Below are 24,290 nucleotides of genomic sequence, written 5' to 3' on the forward strand. Positions count from 1 at the left end.
GAACATGCTCTGGAGAATCGACACCGAATTCTATTCGACGAAACATTGTCATTAGGAGAAGAAAGGCATTTGGGATAGTGTTATAAAAAGAGACTATAGAAATAAAAATATTTGCAAACACTATTAGTAAGGACGGCGGTTTGCAGCTCATCACAACCTGGTACCCGACCACCTCGAGGTTGATGCGGGCATGACGGATGCGGGACGAAAACGTTACCAAATTTGAGGAGGAAGAGAGCACCAGTGACGTCACAGCAAGCAGAGTGGCTCTGTAATTGCGAGGCCATGGGGACACGGCCATCATTTACCATTCGAAATTTCGTGAGATTTTTGACTGTGTGACACTGCTTGAAGCCCGAAAAGATTTTATTAATAGTATTAGTCGTCACACGAATTTGCACACAGTACATGCCTGTAACCCTGTTCCTTTCCTTAAAAAAGCTATATACATATTCTCTTTCATATTGACCCGACTGATGTTGAAGCCAATCAGTTATTCGAAGTTTCTAAAATTTTACTTTGCCTTCTGTTTGCTCAGCTACAAGTACATTTATTCCAGGATTATAGAGTTTCGAAAATATATCCAACCACTTTTCCCAGGGAACACTTACAGGTGATAATTTGTCTTTTGCTGATGTAATTGCGTAGGTTTCCGCGGCCGGAGCCAGTCGACATAAAAGTTTTCTGAGTATGATACCGCGTCATAATGTTAAAAAAGAAAAAAAACTATACTGGAGAAACCAACGTTTCGGCTGCGGTTGCAGTGGCCTTCTTCAGGGTCTACTGAAAAAGTTGGTTTCTCCGGTATCGGTTTTTATATTATGGCGCGATTCCACACTCAGAAAACTTTTATGTCAATTGCCATTTGTTCTTCGATCAGACTTATCTTCGAAACGTGACACAGAGGAAATGCAACAGAATCGTTTCTGTGACATTACAGCCCGAAACGTGGCCTTACCCTGTTTCTGGTCCCCACAGACTCTATCTTCAATCAGCATACGATTTATACAAACCAGCCGGTAATATCAAACTAGTATAGGTTTCAAATGTAATTCGGCCTAATTCTTCCCAGCTGAAACGACAAGCTTTTTGACCCTCGTTATTAATCATTTTCACCAGACATCTCTGAATGTTGTCGTTCATAAGGGCTTGAAAAAAGGCTTTTGTATCACTTACTCTGGTTGTAGCATATCTTTTTGGACCAGGTGACAGTTAGCACTGGATTCTCTTCATGTTGTAGGAAAGTTCTAACTTCCACATCATTTTTTTCTTTCGACAGAATCACTTGCCCTAATTACCCGTTGCCGTATGTGCTATCAATGTCTCAAGCGTTGTCGGATTCAGATGCAGAGTAAACGCTGTCGTTACTGGCACGATTTTCTTCTTAAGAAATATTGTCCTCGCTTTCGTATGCATGTACTATTGCTTCTAACTGCTCGACAGGAAGAACTCATTTCATCGTGATAGCCCCCACATGAATTACTACGTGAGATACACGAACTGTGTCCGCACCTAACAGTTGATGAAACTGTGGGGTGGCAATAATGTTTTGTAATCGTTACGCATGTACAATATCTCAGACACTCAGAAATAAAATTTTACTGCCGATATTCGTATATGTTGTGATTTTTTAAACGCCCAAGTCATAAAGGCGTAAGAGGTGCGAATGTAACGATTTTTTTAATTTGATCCTTCAGCTATTTAGATTGAATGGAAAAATAGTGTCAAAGTTTCGAGCGCAAGTGCTTAAATATGAAATTGTTACGGAAAAACAAACTCTTTTCCAGATAATACTGACTCGAAGATAACAGCAGGGATAATGGATGTTGCAGGAGGGGATGTAGTGCACGGAAATCCGAACTAATGCGCAGAGAAAGTTTCGCATAGATGCCCTTCCAATTGGAAGAAATTTATCGTTGTGGGTAGAAACCTGGTCGTTCAAGCCGCAGAGAGCTGGTCAAGGTTCCAGAGAACGAAAAATTAACATAGGAAAAATTGAGGTGCTGGTTAAGTGTTTGCGAGAAGATTCATCAGTAAGTACCCTCCAGTTTGTCAAAAAAATGCACACTTCGAAGTACACAGTGTGGAGAATGCTCATGGAGCAGCAATTACACATCCTATCGTAAAAAAAAAAAAAAAAAAAAAAAAAAAACCTGTACAAACATCGAGCCAAATGATTTTCAAGAAAGAGTTCGGTCGCGTCACTCGGTTGTGTTGTATAATTGAGGTTGGCGGTTGTCACTGAGCTGTTGCTATGAAAGTAAGTTGTTTATCAGTTTATCTCAATAAAAAACTAAATAAAATGCTGGAGAGAGATTCCTCCTGATGGAAGACGCTGATTCATCAGTTTTGTTATTACCCAAACGTGTTTCTTGGAATTTTTTGTTTATTTCGTTTCTCAATTAGCGCTAAGAGTTACGTATGCTGCTACTTTTAAAGCTACTGTGTATTCTACAGACTCTCGTTATTTTCATGTGCCGTCATCTTCTACCTATGTTTAGGAAGTGATAAAACACTTATTGTTTTGAACTATTAACGAAATGTATGAGTAACAGCTAAAAACGAGAACAGCAAAAGAAAAGTGCTTTAATACGTCATAGACAAGAGAAACAAGACCACAGCTTCAAAAACAGCATAAAAAGTTGTAGATCCATGGTAACTGTAAAACTAATAGTATACATAACGGATAGTGTTATGTAGGAAAGAAACTAAACATGAAATCCCACTGAAGGTAGCACTTAAAGTGCTGAAACGTGTTTGGGTAATAGGAAAACAAATGAAACGGTGTCTTTCATACGGTGAGATTTCTATCCGGTTTTTCTTAGCAAGCACGGAAAATAAGAAGAACTACAACATTAATTATTAATATCTAGCCATTAGTTCCTTATATGAAGATGGTATCTGTTCTTTCGGACATATCCGAAAGAACAGATACCATCGGTGACCATGCAGCTCTCTTAGAATGAAATGATAATTAAATGAAGACCCTAAGCTGTCGACAGGCGTTGATATACATCAACGGGGACAGTTGAAAATGTGTGCTCCGACCGGGACTTGAACCCGGAATCTCCTGCTTACATGGCAGACGCTCTATCCATCTGAGACACGGAGGGCACAGAGGATAGTGTGACTGCAGGGATTTATCCCTTGCACGCTCCCCGTGAGACCCACATTCCCAACTCAATGTCCACACACTACATTTGTAGTGCCCCTGCCCATTACACTCATTACTCGCGGTAGACAATCTTACCGAGTCCCGCAAGAGTTCGGGCAATGCGTGTACATCCAGCACAGAAGAAGAAGAAGAAGAAGAAGAAGAAGAAGGAGGAGGAGGAGGTCAATGGACGGTTAGCCTTAACTATATGAAGATGGTATCTGTTCTTTCGGACTCGAACATTATCGAACCCTTGCGGGCGGTAATGGAGCGCAGACTCCGGAGCAGATTTCCGTCTCCTTCGTCACTACAGGATTTAGAAGAGGTTCTGATAGAAGATTGGCATAACATTTCACTGGAGGCTATAAAATCATTATATGCCAGTATTCCAAGAATAATCGCAACTGTATTACGGGCAAATGCGGGTCCAACCCCTTATTAATAAACCATTCCCAAGTAAGTACAGGTGCTCACATTATTTTGCCTGTCCCCTGTACGCTCAGTAGTGCAATCCGGTCACAGACTAGTATGTAATAGCGTAACTGTATTCGTACTTTTACTGTAACCAGGCTGTGGGACACACTAATGCTTTAAAGAGCCTTTTGGCCAGCAGACTAACAAACAGCCACTGCTGTTTGTGAAAACCAGTGGAAATTTGCCCCTCAGACTCGAGTACAGTACTCTCGTCGGACTCGTACTCAGCGGTCACTCCGGCTCAGCACAATCACAGCGGACAACAGGCCCCTCACTGCACTGTCCGCTTGTTCTGTCACTCTGCCCGCAGCTGCGTGACCCACCACCTTGCGGATTATCCCCGCACCACCGCGAAACCAAACTTGAAGGACTCGAGAGCAACCGACACGCCGCGCGCGATTAGTCTTCCAGTCAAAGGCCCTCAGACGCGCGTTTCTGATCGGAAAAATAAACCACGGACGACCATCGATAACCAGGGAGACACTAATCTGGCTGCGAAGCCAGCAGGCACGGCTCAATTTCATTTAAGACGGCTGTGTTCCTGACCCTGGCTACGCTCCCGCTTTTTTTCCTTAACTGTGGTACACAGTTTAGTCGCGTAGAACATGCTCCATTCTTCAGTGATCCCTAGACACGAAATCGAGAGATCGGACTGAATCAGATAAAGAAACGCGTAGAGAGTTGACGTTTCGCCGGTGCAGAGCATCTGCTAGCGTCCGCGATGCGGAGCGCAACGGCTCTTGCTGCGGGCTAGGAAAGCATTAAGACGCACTGGCCTCTTGGCAATAGCTGGTGACTCAGCCGTCCGTGCAGCCTGTCTGCAGGCAATTCTGGGAACTAGCCGGGCGGATTGAACGGTGCTAAGCTGCCGTCTGCAACCTGGTACTCGGACGACGTGTTTGTCATTACTTGCTGCAAATTTCTACCGCCGCTGGGACTTCGCAAAACCCGAATTTTCGCCATCTTAGCCACCGGATGCACTGCAGTAAAACATCTGGAAAGCCACATCCATCTACGTCCAGCGATACAATACTGACTAAAGAAGTAACAGTTACTCCATGTGAAATTTAAAAATTTCCCGGCGCATAGACTATGCTATGAAATATCGAGCGAACTGCCGGATGGCAATAACTTGCTGTCACGATATTTCATCTTAAAGTCTTTGGGCGTTCTTCAAGTATATACTGGCGAAACTACAGTGAGCTCACCTGCTAAAATCCAGCTTGCGCATGCGTGATGTACCTAGTTTTCAGTGCGCCTGCGTTAATGCAAGCGCATAAGGCCTCCGGCTGCACGTCTGCGTTGCTGTGGGCGCCCTCGTGGTGAAAGCTCGCCTTGTCGATATCAGATCGATCGTCTTCATAAGGTAAAATCGCAGATCGATGCCGGATACGTAGAGCACGAAGTTTTTCTAAATCAGGACTCGATGCATTCAACACGTGGTCATTCACAGCAGTGCACATACACTATGTGATCAAAAGTATCCGGACAGCCCCAGAAACATATATTTTTCATATTAGGCGCATTGCGCTGCCACCTACTGCCAGGTACTTCATATGTGACCTCAGTAGTCACTAGAAATCGCGAGAGAGCAGAATGGGGCGCTCCGCGGAACTCATAGACTTCGAACGTGGTCAGATGATTGGGTGTCACTTGTGTCATACGTCTGTACGCGAGATTTCCACACTCCTAAAACATTCCTAGGTCCACTCTTTCCGATGTGGTAGTGACGAGGAAACGTGAAGGGACACGTACAGCACAAAAGCGTACAGGCCGCCCTCGTCTGTTGACCTACAGAGACCGCCGACAGATGGAGAGGTTCGTAATGTGTAATAGGTAGACATCTATCCAGACCATCACACAAGAATTCCAAACTGCATGAGGATCCACTGCAAGTACTATGTCAGTTAGGCGGAAGGTGAGAAAACTTGGATTTTAAAATCTGCAGATCACGCCGGTAAATGCTAAACGACGCCTCGCTTAGTGTAAGCAGCGTAAACACTGGACGATTGAACGGTAAAAATAAAAGTTTTGGGAAGTGACGAATCACGGTGCACAATGTGGCGATCCGATGGCAGAGTGGGGGTATGCCGCCGGCCGGAGTGGCCATGCGGTTCTAGGCACTACAGTGTGGAGCCGAGCGACCGCTACGGTCGCAGGTTCGAATCCTGCCTCGGGCATGGATGTGTGTGATGTCCTTAAGTTAGTTAGGTTTAATTAGTTCTAAGTTCTAGGCGACTGATGACCTCAGAAGTCGCAGAGTGCTCAGAGCCATTTGAACGATTTTTGTGGGTATGCCAAATGCCCGGTGAACATCTGAACGTTACCTGCCAGCGTATGTAGTGCCAACAGTAAAATTCGGAGGCGGTGGTGTTATGGTGTAGTCGTGTTTTTCATGGAGGGGGTTTGCACCCCTTGTTGTTTCGCGTGACACTATCACAGCACAGGCCTACATTGACGTTTTAAGCACATTCTTGCTTCCCACTGTTCAAGAGAAATTTGGGGATGGCGATTGCATCTTTCAACACTACCGAACACCTGTTCATTATTCACGGCCTGTGGCATAATGGTTACACGACAATAACATCCCTATAATGGACTGGTCTGCACAGAGTCCTGACTTGATTCCTATAGAACACCTTTGGGATGTTTTGGAACGCCGACTTCGTGCCAGGCCTCACCGACCGACATCGATACCTCTCCTCAGTGCAGCACTCCATGAAGAATAGGCTGCCATTCCCCAAGAAACCTTCCAGCACCTGATTGAACGTAGACTGCGAGAGTGGAGGCTGTCATCAAGGCTAAGGGTGGACCAATACCATATTGAATTCCAGCGTTACCGATGGAGGGCGCCACGATCTTGTAAGTCATTTTCAGCCAGGTTTCCGGATACTTTTGATCACATAGTGTACTTGCAGCAGAGGTGCAACCATTCTGAAAGATTGTTGTCAAAATTGACACCGCTACACTGTATTCAGTCATCCTTGGGCCTCTTGTAGATTTACGTGCACACTCTGAAGAATTATTCATTATAGCATCTTCTAAGCCATACAGAGAAATCACAAAACAAAAGGAGTAATAGAAAAAATAAATTAGTCTAGTAACATCCGGTCCGTTCTAACAGATCGAGCCAGTTAAAACGAAATACGAAACACGTGGTCGGATAGACCTTTACGTTTTATGAAATTAATACATACCTGACAACGAGAAGCGACAAACCGAACTGCAGTGCTTCAGCTACGTAAATCCTAATTGTCCGGGTTCTATTCCCGGCTGGGTCGGAGATTTTCTCCGCTCAGGGACTGGTTGTTGTGTTTTCCGAATCATCATGATTTCATCCCCATTGACGAGCAAGTCACCGAAGTGGCGTTAAATCGAAAGACTTGCACCCGGCGAACGGTCTAGCCGACGAGAGGCCCTAGTCTCATGACATTTACATTTTTAGTTACGTAAATAATTTGCCTGTGATGAGGTAATGTATACGGGATAGAAGCAAACAGAACAGTGTTGCCACTCAATACATTTAAAAAAACAACCGTAAAGGTGTCTCATGCCGACGTTTCGGTTGACAGGTTAAGTAGGGGAGCTCAGTAAAGTTCCTCCAGTAAACATGTAAATACGGCCAGAAGAATCTATGCCGAAATATCGTGGTAGCAAGATACTGACACATGGCAGTTCGCACAAATTCCATGGAACAATAATTCCTCTGATTCGTTAGGATCCCAAGGGTTGCCATTTTCTGATCAATATTTCCACTAAAAGTGTCAACTGCCCGTCCTGCAAGTCGTCTTGTATTTTGGCTCAGTTTTATGAAGTAGCTCGAAGCGTATCACTCATCTGAGGATTTCCGCTCCTTAGAAACAAAGTGTTGAGATCTGTTTGTTAGGAAGTCCTGAACCCAATCACCTAGCGCGATATTCCATAAACTCGTATTTTGTTCACTAGCCTACAGTGCAGAACTGCGTCGAACGCCTTCCAGAAGTCAGGAAAAACATCAACTGGGGTGCGGTTGTCTGTGCTGCCCCGTACAATAGTGCGCAGAACTTTAATGGCGAAAGTAACTTTCACATGATGTGTCACTGCCAGGGAATATAACTCGATGAAACTTGGACTATACATAGAAAGTGTTGCTACAGTATAATAAGGGAAGTAACTGAAAAAAAAAATGTTCAAATGTGTGTGAAATCTTATGGGACTTAACTGCTAAGGTCATCAGTCCCTGAGCTCACACACTACTTAACGTAAATTATCCTAGGGACAAACACACACACCCGTGCCCAAGGGAGGACTCGAACCTTCGCCGGGACCAGCCGCACAGTCCATGACTGCAGCCCCTCTGACCGCTCGGCTAATCCCGCGCGGCGAGTTAACTGAAAGAAACGTATAATTAGAAGAAGAGAAATGACACTTTTATTCAGAGGCAATTATTTTGAAGTCACGGCGATTTATGATGGTTCCCTGAACATTACAGAAGGGGAAACATAGTTCGTAATAGGGTGTGTGATCATGGACGGCGAAGCATGGTCTGCAACGTGCTTCCATGCTAGCCACGAGGTTGGTAAAGAGTTCTTATGGTAGGGCTCCCCATTCGTCCGTCAGTGCAGTTGACAACTGCTGGTGCATATGAGCGTGCTGAAATATTTCCCACCAGCGCATCCCACACGTGCTCGGTGGGATTTAATTCGGGGAAACGGGCAGGCAAGTCCATTCGCTGAATATCCCCTCGTTCCAAGAGCTCCTTCACCTGCTCTGTTCGATGTGGTCGCGCACGTCATCCATAAAAATGAAGTCCTTGCCGAATGCATACCAGAAAAGACGATTATCTGGAAGGAGTACGGTGTCACAATTAAGTTGACTGGTGAGTGTACCGTGTTCTGACTTGAAGATCAGTGCGCCAATGGACATACGGCATTGTCCATACGATAACACCTGCACAACCAGAACGGTCCTGCGTGCATTACGTGCTCCCACGTCTCGCCATTTGAGGATAGTGCAGCATTGTTGAACAATGTTGGTGGTCGGGGTGTTACGGTAAGCGGCGTAGTGGCCTCCAAATCTTCGAACACGGTCCAGTCACCGCTCAGCGTTGTTGTGCCACAGTACTGCTTCCCATGCTCGTCTTTTCACGTGTGCATTCGTGCTTGAGTTCATTTTTCTGCGCAGGTGGTTCAAAATGGTTCAAATGGCTCTGAGCACAATGGGACTTAACATCTGAGGTCATCAGTCCCCTAGACTTAGCACTCCGTCTTCAGGCCACGAGTGGCCTCCCGGGACCATCCGACCGCCGTGTCATCCTCAGAGGAGGATGCGGATAGGAGGGGCGTGGGGTCACCACACCGCTCTCCCGGTCGGTATGATGGTATTCTTGACCGAAGCCGCTACTATTCGGTCGAGTAGCTCCTCAGTTGGCATCACGAGGCTGAGTGCACCCCGAAAAATGGCAACAGCGCATGGCGGCCTGGATGGTCACCCATCCAAGTGCCGACCACGCCCGACACCACTTAACTTCGGTGATCTCACGGGAACCGGTGTATCCACTGCGGCAAGGCCGTTGCCTCCCCTAGACTTAGAACTACTTAAACCTAACTAACCTAAGGACATCACACACATCCATGCCCGAGGCAGGATTCGAACCTGCGACCCATAGCAGCAGCGCGGTTCCGGACTAAAGCGCCTAGAACCACTCTGTCACAGCGGCCGGCCTGCGCAGGTGGGAGAGAGCTCTTTGAACGAGAGGATATTCGGTGAGTAGAGTGGCGTGGCCGTTTCCCCGAATTAAATCCCATCGAGCATGCATAGGATGAATTGGGGAGATGTATTTCATCACACTTCCATATGAATCCTGCAGCTGTCAACCAGGCTGGTGGAGGAACGGAACGGCATACTGCACGAATTCCTTATTAACGTTGTGGCCAGTGTGGGAGCACGTATCAGAGCGCGCATTGTCGTCTGTGATGATCACACACCCTATTAAGAACCATTTTGCCGCTTTTCGTTATGTCCAGGGGACCATCACAAATCGCAGTGACATCAGTGTAATTATTGTATCAGAATAAAAGTGTCATTTCTCTTCGTCTCATTGCGTATTTCTTTCAGTTACCTTCTGTACGTTAGTTACTTACGTTCTGAAATCTTTCACACCAAAGTAGTAAAGGCCAGACACCACAGATGCCGCACACGACACTATGTTATGCTTGTCCCTTACGTCACGCAGATACTTCCCAAGTGAGCAGTCATCAGCCAAATACCGATATAAGCGGCAGCACAGCTCCACTCAAGCAAAGTGTATCTAATAGTTAATGTAACGGTCACCGTCCAGAAGAGCCCAGCTCCACATGTTACTAGTTATTCAGTTATTCACTGGATTCGGGACCAGACAGGTGCTGAAAGTTAGATTAGTGCAAGGGAACTGTTAACAACATTGCCACTCACGCTCGAGATACGTAATATATAGACTGAAGAGCCGAAGAAACTGATACACCTGCGTAACATCGTGTAGGACCCCACAGAAGCGCCGCAACATGACGTGGCATGGACTCGACTATCTGAAGCAGTGCTGGACGGAAATGACACCATGAATCGTGCAGGACTGTCCATGAATCTGTAAGAGAGCGGGGGGGGGGGGGGGGCGATCTCTTCTGAACAGCACGTTGCAGGACATCCCAGCAGATATTCTCAGTAATGTTCATGTCTGGGGAGTATGGTAGCCAGTTGAAGTGTTTAAACTCAGAAGGGTGTTCTGGAGATACTCTATAGCAGTTCTGCTGGAATTGCCCAACTGCATAGGAATGCGCAATGGAGAATGGATACAGGTGCTTCCAGAATGAGATTTTACTCTGCAGCGGAGTGTGCGCTGATATGAAACTTCCTGGCAGATTAAAACTGTGTGCCGGACCGGCATATCAGCGCACACTCAGCTGCAGAGTGAAAATCTCATTCTGGAAACATCCCCCAGGCTGTGGCTAAGCCATGTCTCCGCAATATCCTTTCTTTCAGGAGTACTAGTTCTGCAAGGTTTGCAGGAGAGCTTGTGTAAAGTTTGGAAGGTAGGAGACGAGGTACTGGCAGAAGTAAAGCTGTGAGGACGGGGCGTGAGTCGTGCTTGGGTAGCTCAGTTGGTAGAGCACTTGCCCGCGAAAGGCAAAGGTCCCCAGTTCGAGTCTCGGTCCGGCACACAGTTTTAATCTGCCAGGAAGTTTTGGATACAGGTGATAGACAGGATGCTTACGTACGTGTCACCTGTCAGGTAAATAGCGGTGCTGTGCTGTGCCGTGCCAGTGTTTTATTAGTATGACGAGTGCATCCGAGGCGCGGCCGTCCTAGTGTGACGTCACGCGGCCGCGGAACACCTGCGAGGAAGCGGAAAGGCTGAAGGGCCGGTGGGACCGGACGCGGCGCGCCTCCACACGCGCCGGTGGGCGGATACGGGCCGCCGGGGGCCGCGGCTGCGGTCCCCCGCCAGAGCGTCGCGGTATTTGCCAGGAAGGCGTGGCCCGTGTGCCGGCGAGAGGCTTCGCCGGCTCGCCCTCTCTCCACATACGGTACCGACGGCAAAGTGTAAATGTTTACTTCAACAACAGCACTTTGAATACTTGCTCGTTTTCGGCTTATAGTCAGCCCCAGACGGCTAGCTGCTCCTGAGCTTTTTTCTTTCTTTCTTATTATTTTTTCATTATTTATTAAAAAAAGGTTCCGTCTGGGCCCTAATTCATCAGCATTCTATTTTCTTTTCCGGGCATCAGTCAGAAATTTTTCACCCTTAGCTTGTGCGACTAAAGTGCGCGTCATTTACGACGGCGGCCGAGTTTAGGTTCGTTCTGCGCATCTGTCACAAAACACAGTCAGCCAATGAACAGAAAACGACGTTGCCAGAGCTGGACTGTAGTGCAGAGCACGGACGAGTGTAAGTTTTAGAAACGTTCAGTCTCTCCTCGATGTTATTCAATCTGTATATTGAGCAAGCAGCTAAGGAAACAAAATAAAAATTCGGAGTAGGTATTAAAATCCATGGAGAAGAAATAAAAACTTTGAGGTTCGACGATGACATTGTAATTCTGTCTGAGACAGCAAAGGACTTGGAAAAGCAGTTGAATGGAATGGATGGCGTCTTGAAAGGAGGATATAAGATGAACATCAACAAAAGCAAAACGAGGATAATGGAATGTAGTCGAATTAAGTGTGGTGATGCTGAGCGAATTAGATTAGGAAATGAGACACTTAAAGTAGTAAAGGAGTTTTGCTATTTGGGGAGCAAAATAACTGATGATGGTCGAAGTAGAGAGGATATAAAATGTAGACTGGCAATGGCAAGGAAAGCGTTTCTGAAGAAGAGAAATTTGTTAACATCGAGTATAGATTTAAGTGTCAGGAAGTCATTTCTGAAAGTATTTTTATGGAGTGTAGCCATGTATGGAAGTGAAACATGGAAGCATGGACGATAGATAGTTTGGACAAGAAGAGAATAGAAGCTTTCGAAATGTGGTGCTACCGAAGAATGCTGAAGATTAGATGGGTTGATCACATAACTAATGATGAGGTATTGAATAGAATTGGGGAGAAGAGGAGTTTGTGGTACAACTTGACAAGAAGAAGGGACTGGTTGGTAGGACATGTTCTGAGGCATCAAGGGATCACCAATTTAGTACTGGAGGGCAGCGTGGAGGGTAAAAATCGTAGAGGGAGACCAAGAGATGAATACACTAAGTAGATTCAGAAGGATGTAGATTGCAGTAGGTACTGGGACATGAAGAAGCTTGCACAGGATAGAGTAGCATGGAGAGCCGCACCAAACTAGTCTCAGGACTGAAGACCACAACAACAACAGTCATAAATAAAGTAATTTAACAAAAGCAATGTCTTGATAGCAGACTTTCTTTTATAGAAAGTTTGGGACAAGCATTCGTTATACCAATTGCTTCATATTGTATTAATTAATTAATTAAACCAAATAAGCAATAAGCCTCCTAATTCAGGCGATAGCAAGGAAAGGTGTTTGTATCATTCTCACTAACCGCTTTTTCGCAATAAAGAACAGCGGAAATTGTTTATTAACTATTGTACTTCGACGAAACGTGAGTAATTCATAATCATACCAACAGTGTTTGTCGGTATTTTGCGTGATATTTTAAAGTCATCCACCGGGAGATCTTTTGAGTGACGAGTTGTGTTAGCGTCATGGTTAAAGAGTATCGCTGCTAAGTGAAAGGTTCTGAGTTCAAACCTTGTTTGGTGCTTAAAATTTTCTTTATTTAAAAACAATATCGAAGTGTCTTACTTCATGAATGTTATTCGTTTGATTGTAATTTTTTGAAATTTCTGGTGGCAACTAAAATCGACCATACGGAAAGTATACGCTATGGACTTTTACCTCTGCAAACTCTTCAGAATGTCGTGCAATGGTTTACTACATCTAATGCTGCACAATAACTGCTTTGAACATCGAAACAAAATTAAGTCATTTATAGGGGGAAGGTATCAGTCAAGAAGATGTGTAAAAATCAAATTTTTAGGCCAAATAGTTTTTGTGAAATCGAATGATAAAGTGTGTCAAAGCAGTCGAAACACCATGTGTCTGCACAGGCGAGCAGTGCAGTGACAAAATCGCGCACAGCGCGGAATGCGGGGAGCACGTCTCTGTAGCAGCGAAAGGCTTAATGGGGCCATGGTGACTTGACTTCATGAACTGCGCGCTCCCAAACGTAAGTTTGCGTACTATACTATGGCGCTGCTTCTCTTGGCGCGTACATCTGGCAACGCAGCAATCTCCCGCGTCTGGGCAGGCATGTGCGAACCGCCAAGATAAAAGAATTGAACTATAGTTAAATGTTTTCACAACAGGAGATTACTCGCTAGTGCCTTAGCTGCCCTTGCGACACGGTTGCTTAACGCAGATGACCACGGGCTTCCTGTACGACTCATATCCAATCCAGCTGGCGCTCATACAGTATGACCTTCATCCGGGCAAGACGTAAAATTTTATTTTGCTACCGACCAAGAATGAGAATTCCTAGACAACAGAATGCAGCGTGTCATTCTCAATGGAGAGCAGTCTTCCGAAGTAAGAGTGATTTCAGTTGTGCCGCAGGGGAGTGTCGTCCGTTGCTATTCACAATATACATAAATGACCTTGTGGATAACATCGGAAGTTCACTGAGGCTTTTTACGGATGATGGTGTACTATATCGAAAGGTTGTAACAATGGAAAATTGTACTGAGATGCAGGAAGATCTGCAACGAATTGACGCATGACGCATGGCGCAGGGAATGGCAATTGAATCTCAGTGTAGACAAGTGTAATGTGCTGCGAAAACATAGAAAGAAAGATCCTTTATCATTTAGCTACAATATAGCAGATCAGCAATAGAAGCAGTTAATTTCATAAATTATCTGGGAGTAGGCATTAGGACTGATTTAAAATGGAATGACCATATAAAATTAATCGTCGGTAAAGCAGATGCCAGACTGAGATTCATTGGAAGAATCCTAAGGAAATGCAATCCGAAAACAAAGGAAGTAGGTTACAATACAGTTGTTCACCCACTGCGTGAATACTGCTCACCGGTGTGGGATCCGTACCAGATAGGGTTGATAGAAGAGATAGAGAAGATCCAACGGAGAGCATCGCGCTTCGTTACGGGATCATTTAGTAATCGCGAAAGCGTTACGGAGATGATAGATAAACTCCAGTGGAAGACTCTGCAAGAGAGACGATCAGTAGCTCGGTACGGGCTTTTGTTGAAGTTTCGAGAACATAACTTCACCGAGGAGTCAGGCAGTATATTGCTCCCTCCTACGTATATCTCGCGAAGAGACCATGAGGATAAAATCAGAGAGATTACAGTCCACACAGAGGCATACCGACAATCTTTCTTTCCACGAACAATACGAGACTGGAGTAGAATGGAGAACAGATAGAGGTACTCAAAGTACCCTCCGCGACCCATCGTCAGGTGGCTTGCGGAGTATGGATGTAGACAGGACAATGTTTAACTTCCTCCTGTTGTAGCGGCCACTGCCGGACGACAGTTTCTATAAAACTTGTTCTTGCTTACAGGACGGATAACATTAACGCGCTGCTGAGATCTAAATTCGAACTTGCCGCAGTGGATACACCGGTTCCCGTGAGATCACCGAAGTTAAGCGCTGTCGGGCGTGGTCGGCACTTGGATGGGTGACCATCCAGGCCGCCATGCGCTGTTGCCATTTTTCGGGGTGCACTCAGCCTCGTGATGCCAATTGAGGAGCTACTCGACCGAATAGTAGCGGCTTCGGTCAAGAATACCATCATAACGACTGGGAGAGCGGTGTGCTGACCCCACGCCCCTCCTATCCGCATCCTCCTCTGAGGATGACACGGCGGTCGGATGATCCCGGTAGGCCACTCGTGGCCTGAAGACGGAGTGCTACTGAGTGACAACTGCGGAAAGAATCGGCTTGCTACCTACATCCAGGGACTTCTTAATTAATTAGGACGCTGTTGGAGGCTGCCGGCCGCGGTGGTCTCGCGGTTCTAGGCGCTCAGTCCGGAACCGCGCGACTGCTGCGGTCGCAGGTTCGAATCCTGCCTCGGGCATGGATGTGTGTGATGTCCTTAGGTTGGTTAGATTTAAGTAGTTCTAAGTTCTAGGGGACTGATGACCACAGATGTTAAGTCCCATAGTGCTCAGAGCCATTTGAACCATTTTTTTGTTGGAGGCGGATAGCGGTTACATCGCGATTTTAAAATTGCGGCATAGAGAACTGACAGTGTCTTGTCCAGACACTGGTTTCTCATTGTACCTCATTTCCACCTGTCGAAAACGGTTGGTCCTGCATCTCTGCGCATCCACAAGACAGAGACAGTCATTTGTAACGATACGTACTTTTTAACATTCACCGGCATTATAAGCAAGTTAGTTTTATGAATGCTGCCAACTTAAATAATATTGCGGACCTCCTAACTTCAGAAATCTATTTTTTCCGCCCTCCATTCTGCGTTTGAAATGGTGCCGTGAAAGGGAAGCAAGGATTGTTGATGAACTGCGTCGCACTCTGTTTAGCCATTCGGGAGGACGACGGTTCAGACCCATGTTCGGCCATCCTGATTTAGGTTTTCCGTTGATTTCCCTGAAACGCTTCAGGCAAATGCCGGTACTGTTCCTTTGAAAGGGCACGGCCAACTTCCTTCTCCATCCTTCCCTATCCCGATGGCACCGATGACCTCGCTGTTTGGGCCCCTGCCCCAAATCAACCAACCAACCAGCCAGCCAACCAACCGTGTTCAGCGATGAATCGCACTTCAGAACTGGCCCAGATGACATCCTCGGCGAATAGGGCTGCAACACTGGCGAGAAGATCCGTTCTTCCAATGTTAATGGAGAAGAATATTTAGGCTACTGGCGCCATTGTGTGGCGAGCCATCGGGTATGACTTCAAGACATGGCTGGTAGTGACTGAGGGAACTCTTGACGGTGCCCCGGTACGTCACGGACATGCTGCGTCCCCATGTGTTAACACCCTCTCATGCATCAGTATCGTGCTACTGTTCTTAATACTGCAGTGCTAGTCCACACATGGTACCTGTGTCTATGAACTGTTTACGTGATATTGAGGTACTCCCGTGGCCAACAAGATCCGCAGATCTGTCCGCGATAGAACATGAGCGGGCTCAGCTCGGATGTCAAGTCCGTTCCACTACAATTATTCAAGATATCAGGGACCAGATACGACAGTTGTGGTCCAGCTTGCCTCAGGGGTTGATACAACGGCTTTATGACGCCTTTCCAACGAATCAGTGAATGAAACCAGGTTAGAAGGGCTGCAACATCATGCTGACTTTGTTGTTATTTAAATTATATATGAACTTTACCTTTTGTATTACATTGTGTGTGTTCCGTGGCTGCTAGCCGAAATCAGTCACAGATCTAAAATACTGCCTAGCTCTTTGCGAATGTGACTCGATTTTATAATCACTGAAGTAACATCACATACAATCTCAATCCTTGAAGTTTTGTTTTGTTTCCTCCTTCCCTTCTGGGTGCTTCATTTTTGTTTTTGTCAGGCAGTATGTTGGGTAAGTCGAAATAAAATGAATAGCTCGAAAACAAATTCACCCATGGGTTGGCCGTAATTAGATGGACTGGTTATTAATCATTAATTGGCTCCCTCTGTGGTAGAAGTCTTGTGCGAGCGCATACATACGCGTCCCGATACGTGGCCAATCTGGTGAGTGTAGTTAGTTTACAAGTACGACTTCCCAAAAACTGTTTTTTTGTCAGTGAGAATAGTTACTTAACAAGTACAACTTCCCAAAAACGGTTTTTTTGTCAGTGAGAATACTGAGGGAATTGGAGGAGCAATTGTTGGAACATTCAGAGTGCAGCGAAGACCTCATGGCAGTCGTAAACGGGTGTTTTTCGGATCTTCCGGAACAGCACATGAACGATGGAATGTTGTCGGAGACAGAAGTTGGATCAAGTGTGTTGAAGTGAAAGGGTTCGAGAAATAAGTGTTATTTGTTACCTAAACATCCACAGTCTCTCACTACTAGGCCGGGAATCTTCACCCTGATCTTGTAAGTATTCTTTCCGGCTGGAGTCAAATAAGTTCTGAGATCTGTGCAGAAATCATTCGGAGCATCGGAGCAGATTGCAAGTGTCACTGACGTCTACTCCCAGCAGCACAGATACTTGAAGTCCTGCTTGCGCTCTCTCTCTCTCTCTCTCTCTCTCTCTCTCTCTCTCTCTCTCTGTGTGTGTGTGTGTGTGTGTGTGTGTGTTTATCTCTCTCTTTCAATAAGATCAGTGAATGATAAAGGAGTGGCAATGTTCAAAACCAATAGTAGTGCATTGCTTTGGCATAGTTGGCTAGCTGATGTAAGAATGGAGTGCAGCCAGAGGAGGGGGGGGGGGGGGGGGGCGAAGGTCGAATTCAAACTTTTGTTTCAAATTTTTTATTCATAGTACTATTCATGGAAAAATGTAGCTTTTCGGTAGCTCTTCTTAACCTATAAAATTTGTTATACAGCTGTGGATCCAGTCCAAGCATCCACCACGTAGAATTGCTGAAGAAAACAGACTTTTTTTTGTACCACACGCGTTTAACAAACGCTCAATCTGATCAGTGATTACCCAGAGCTGATTACAACGTATTACAGAGTCAGCAGCGACATTCAGAATTTTATCTGAAATTTGAAGACATTGCCTTACCGCTTTTAATTGCTGAATTTTTTGTTGAATTGTGGTTTTTGTAGTGATGGAGATATTACATGTAGCAGTGAAATTTTGTTACGAATTACAATTTATTGAACCTTTATTTAAACCGTGTACAGTTATGTGCACTCCACCACTCATTTTATGCGGTAGTGTGCAGGTTCATCTTTTCTTAAGATAGAATAATGGGGAGAAAGGATAATGACTTCTTGTGAAAATTTTAAATTAAAGTCATCGTAGTATAGTTGTTGATTGTTACTTTGCATATATAACCACCGATTGTGTTTAACATAGCGGTCACCTAAAGACTCAGGATCTCCGGATTGTGCGCTGTCATTCCAACGTAATCTTCAATATTTTCCACTTTAACATATTCCGGAAGTACACTAACGGCAAAATAATAATAATCGCAATACCAAGAAGGAGTCGTACAATTTACAGGAAAGTTGGTTGGAGTGTTTCTACATTTCAGAAAAAAATTGCTATTCAGATATCGCGGCAGTCGCATAAGAGTGGCGCTAGTAGCGATTTTGAGGCTGCAAATCAGGTTCGGTTGAAATACACGTTACGGTCGTGAGCGTTAGTTGCCTTTGATACTGCACGTTGTGACTCGATGTTACAATGCCTTTAAGGCGACAAAGACGCCATTATTAACACCTCACTGAGTTTGGACGAGGTCGTTCAACAGGGCTACAAGAAGCTGGATGTTCCTTCTGCAATACTGCAGAAAGACTTGGCAGGAACGTAGCCACTGTACATGATGGTTGGCAGCGGTGGTTACGGGAATATGCAGCCACAAGAAGTCTGTGTCCCGGACGGCCACATGGCACTACCGAGAGGGAAGACCATCATGTTTGGAGTATAGCTTGGATACATCGCACTGCATCATCAGCAGCAATCTGAGCAACAGTTGGCATTACAATGACGCAACGAGCTGTTACAAATCGATTACTTTAAGGACGGCTTCGAGCCAGACGCCCGGTAGCATACCTTCCACTCACCCCAAACCACCGCCATTTGCGACTTTAGTGGTGTCAAGTGAGAATCTCATTGGAAGGCAGGGAGGAGGTGTGTTGTGTTTTCTGATGAAAGCTGGTTCTGCCTCGGTGCCAGTGATGGCCGTATGTTGGTTAGGAAGAGGCCAGATGAAGGCCAGCAACCAACCTGTCTGCGTGCTAGACGCACTGGACCTTCACCTGGAGTTACGATCTGGGGTGCGATTTCGTATTACAGCGGAAGCAATCTCGTGGTCATTGCACGCACCCTGACTGCAAATTTGTACGTCAATCTGGTGGTTTCATCTGTTGTGCTGCCATTCATGAACAGCATTCCAAAGATTTTTTTCCAACAGGATAACGCTCGCCCACACACCGCTGTTGTAACCCAACATGCTCTACAGCAGTGGTTCCCAACCTGGGGGGTAATTATCCCCTGAGGAGTAAAAGGAAACTTGCTGAGGGATAAAAACTAAACGATTCGATCCTATTTCATTCACGAAACTAAATTATTTTCGAAAGATAGTTACTGTTATCACAGTATTGTAAGACTCTAATACTGATTATATAAGTTACCAATAATTACTTTTTCTCAATTAGTAGCATTAATGCGGTGAGCCTTACAGGTTCCCCACATAGTCCACTCACTAAACACATATCTTGTGGTTTGTCTCGTATATCGCTGATGATAAAAGTGAGACATACACTTAACAAATGCTAAATATCTCAAGAAAATGTCTTCTCCAGTTTGTAGATAGTACCTGCTGTAGTCCAGGTCAGTAGGCTGCCTTAGTTGTTCTTAACAGAACATTAAGCACTATAAAGATCTCCCAGCTGTGCAATAGTCACCTGGATACGGCAGAAATAACTAAGTGTAGAGGTACATTGGTGGTCGCATCACTGTACGCACAATAGTGATAATATAGAACCATATGTAGAACTGATAAAAGATACAGCGCAGCACTCTATATATAAGAACCTAATTATATGTGCAGACATTAACGCCAAATCCACACTATGGCACTCTGACAAAACAGACGACAGGGAACGGATAGTCACTGATGCCATGCAGGAGACACAGCTACATATTATAAATGAAGATGGACCTACACCCGCCTACCGGGGAGCAGACGGATCCAGTATCAAAATTGACATTTATTTAATGAACGGCAGAGCACTAGGACGGGTAAAAAGATGGACTGTACACGAATCTTTGACCACCAGTGATCACAATGTAATAGAAATTAAATTCACATCAAACAATAAGCACACGATACACAACACGACACATTTCAATTTTAAAAGGACAAGCTAGAATAGACTAGAACACATTGTACAAGACGAAAACGTACATGACTATAGGGCACACAAACTAACAGATGTAATACAAAAAGCACAAGGAATAGCCATACCAAAGATCACAAACAGCAAACAACGGGAAACACCATGGTCAGACGAACTAACCAGACTTAAACGCGACATGACACGAAAGCGAAAACTGTATTAAAAGACCTGGATACTAAGGGATAAACTAATAAGACTTACTGTATGTAGGGAAGCAAAAGACATTTTCATAAAGACTCTGCTACAAACCAGAAAACAACACTTGGAAAGTTATGTGGCCACACACACAACAAAACATCTGGAGGAACAATATAAGATGTTAAAAGACAGAATCAAGACCCCATTGGTACTAGGCATGCTACGGCAGGGTGGCGGTACGATGACAACGGATTGGAGAAACACAGCGCATCATCTGCTGAATGAACTACTTCCGGAGGGTATCATCGACACAGACAGAGAGAAACAGACTGCACTAAGGAGCGAGTTACATGCACCGTATAACACGAATACTGTCACCTGTCCCTTTGCGCACGAGGAAGTTGCGGTAGCGATAAGAGAACTAAAAACAAGAAAGCACCAGGACCGGACAGCAGCCATGCAAAATGCTGAAGAAGCTATCACCACAGATCACCCCCATACTTAACAGAATTACTAAATGACGCCTTACGGCTAGGCCGAGTACCGACAATCTGGAAAACATCAAATGCAGTTGTCATACGAAAATCAACAGACAAAGACCTTTCAGATGCAAAATCCTATAGACCCATACTGTATGTCTAATAAACACCGTGGCAAAAATCCAAGAGAGACTACTGTGTGTCTGTCCGCTTGCAGGTCCACTGGAACTCAGCCCACACCAATTTGGATTAAGAAAAGGTAAAAGCATTGGTGGCGCAATTAACAGAGCTTTCGAAATTACACAAAATACAGACAACACATACTCATGGGCAAATATGATTAATATCGCAGGGGCATTTGATAACCTGTGGTGGCCAGCACTGTTTTTGAGGTTATGCCAGATGGAAGTACCCGCAGCCCTATACAATAGTCTGCTAGACTACTGCGGGGATAGAGTAGTGGAATGGCGTGCGGGCAACCGGAAGGTAATAAGGAAAATTACAAAGGGTTGTCCACAGGGTTCTGTGGGCCCATCCTTTGGGACATAACTATTGAACCCTCCTTGCAGCTGCTGGATGGGGACATCGGACAGATGCAGTTGTCGCATATACAGATGACCTACTTGTGGTCAATTACAGCAAATACAAGAACGCAGCTAGAGGAGAAGGCGAGTAGTATACTGCAAACAATAACGTAGAGGTACGACACAAACAAGCTCAAGATAGCGGATAACAAAACAAAATGCACACTTTTGAAAGGCCAACTAAGACGTAACCCATCAGTAAAAATCGGAGACAGCAACATAAAAAGATCTAAAGTCACCCGTTACTTGTGCGTACACATAGATGAAAAATTGAACTACCATGAACACATCAGAATCGCAACGGACAAGACAGAAAAAATACTACACAAACTAGCAAGGATAAATTCAGGGCAATACAGACCCCCCCCCCCCCCCCCCTCTGCCAGTCACACGAACATACCACTGCGCAATCTTCGAATCAGTACTAAGTTTCGCGGCCAGTTCATGGCTGCACAGACTCAACCCCCACAAACAGAACAGCGGTGAGGCGAGGACAGAGAAACGTCCTATTGCGACTATCTGGAGCTTTTGGTACAGCACCAGTCGAAGCACTTAGTGTTGTGCTCGGAATCTTCCCGATAGATATTACAATCAGATATCGAGCCGCTTTGTACTGGTTAACAAAACAACTGTGTCACCTCTGAATAACAAGCGGGACCTCAGAAAATGGAAAATTGACACATGACAGGGAGAATGGGGCACAAGTGATAAGGGACGGAGAGTACACACATTTCTTACGGATATAACGAAAAGGTTAAGAATGAAACATGCGGATACTAGCCGCGGCATGGTGCATTTCTTGACAGGGCACGGACCTTATCCCACCCACTTGTACCGCGTGAGTCTAAGAGACACTACCAGATGTACATGCGGAGGTATGGGAATCCACGAACACACAGTCCTATTCTGAGGGAAATATAGACAACACAAGAACATACTTGGGATTCAACACATGCAAACCGAACGCCACATGTGCGACGCAACCAGAATACCAGAACTATGGGACGAACTGAAACGCACTCACAAAAAAAGTATCAGACGAATGCCATAAAGAATACAGACGTGAGAGGCCGTATAGATGAAAAACCTATGTGCAGCACCTATACAGACACCATAGTATGGAGGGTGAGGAATAAGACAGAACAAATGACCCGACAGAAATATCCTTAACCTAGAATGGTCATCCTAGATCTAACACAAGTATTTCCAAGATAGTGGACAATGCTAGAATAGATCCAAGCCTGTACATAGACGTAAACAGTGTCGGCGCACCGTCGCAGTTGCCATAGGCAAACACGACACTTTAAACCTGTAAATAGTGTAATTAGTTTAGAAGTAGCACTAGTCTAGCATTGATTTTCCTGGTTTAAGGGTAAAATTAAAGGGTATTGGAGCCTGAGGATCAGCGGCTTGGCGCTGAATTCCAAGGCTTTCATCCTCAGTACCCCACGATGGAGGGACTTCGAACTTCTTCCTTTCCTACCTTCTTTCTTCTTCTTCATTCATAACTATTTATTTGTATTTCTCTTCCAATTTTCAAAACACTTTGTGAAATGGTTTTGTGTAAGCTGCCAAAGAAAGAAAAACAAAGAAAAACAAAAGAAAAAAATGGAAATTAATGAAAATAATAAAAAGATACAATCAAAATAAGATCGAATAAGACCCGCCTCCACGTGGCGGGCCGCGCGGGATTAGCCGAGGGTCTAAGGCGCTGCAGTCATGGACTGTGTGGCTGGTCCCGGCGGAGGTTCGAGTCCTCTCTCGGGCATGGGTGTGTGTGTGTTTGTCCTTAGGATAATGTAGGTTAAGCAGTGTGTAAGCTTAGGGACTGATGACCTTAGGAGTTAAGTCCGAAAAGATTTCACACACATTTGAACATTTTCCACGTGGCGGGACACAGGCAACGGTGCGACCGGATGCGGGAACTGGTGAAGAAGTTACAATCCACATCAGGTTCAAATCGCTCTGAGCACTATGGGACTCAACTGCTGTGGTCATCAGTCCCCTAGAACTTAGAACTACTTAAACCTAACTAACCTAAGGACATCACACACATCCATGCCCGCGGCAGGATTCGAACCTGCGACCGTAGCGGTCGCGCGGTTCCAGACTGACGCGCCTAGAACCGCTCGGCCACACTGGCCGGCAATCCACATCAGGGCCCGTACACCAATCGCAGCGGCTAAGAGGTCAATAAAGACTCACCGTAAGCAATTAGGTGGGAGGTCGTAAAATAAGGGCGGCAAGTGAAAAAAAAGCCCAGAAATTGCTTCACTACTGGCTTCGAAAGAGACAAACTAATTGACAGCACGATACAGCATAACTACATAAGGGTTACTATAGTGTTGTATGTAGTATGAGTACTATTCCTACTACTTCTACTACTATTAGTGGCTGTGGTCAGACACAAAGCATTAACGGCCTGAAGTCTTCCAATTTCTGACAGTTCAGAAGTAAAGAGTGCAGCAATCAAGTGATTTACGAACAGTAAGTGTAGTGCACACATTTTAGTAGGGTTTCAGAGGGTGCTCACACACACACACCAACTAAATATCGATCATCTTTCATGATTTTAAAAATGAAAGTGTTCCAAGAAAAGTTTTTCATTCTACAGTTTAGTTAGGTGCTAAAGTTGGTGATAATGTGGGGGACGGAGGTGGGGGCAACAGACGGCAGGGGAGGGGGAACGGCGAGGGTACTAGCTAATGTCTGTCTGCACTCATGAACAATGGTCTGAGAAAGATTGGGAATCACAGAGTGTCGACATGTTGCCTTGGCCTGTTCGCTCACCAGATCTGTCTCCAATCGGGCACATACGGGACATCATCGGACGACAGCTCCAGCGTCATCCACAAACAGCATTAACCGTTCCTGTATTGACCGACCGAGCGGAACAGGCGTGGAACCCCATCCCACAAAGTGATCGCTTTCCC

General features: G+C 45.3%; 1 protein-coding gene and 1 pseudogene across 1 annotated transcript in view; one reads left to right on the forward strand and one right to left on the reverse strand.

The window, feature by feature from the left end:
• LOC126263471 (uncharacterized) overlaps window positions 1-24,290 on the forward strand; it is a 97,270-nt gene that overhangs the window by 57,531 nt on the left and 15,449 nt on the right. The gene's annotated exons all lie outside the window — the stretch shown is intronic.
• LOC126191932 (5S ribosomal RNA) lies at window positions 9,067-9,184 on the reverse strand (annotated as a pseudogene).

Source organism: Schistocerca nitens, chromosome 6 (genome assembly GCF_023898315.1).
Source record: "Schistocerca nitens isolate TAMUIC-IGC-003100 chromosome 6, iqSchNite1.1, whole genome shotgun sequence".
Taxonomy (NCBI): domain Eukaryota; kingdom Metazoa; phylum Arthropoda; class Insecta; order Orthoptera; family Acrididae; genus Schistocerca; species Schistocerca nitens.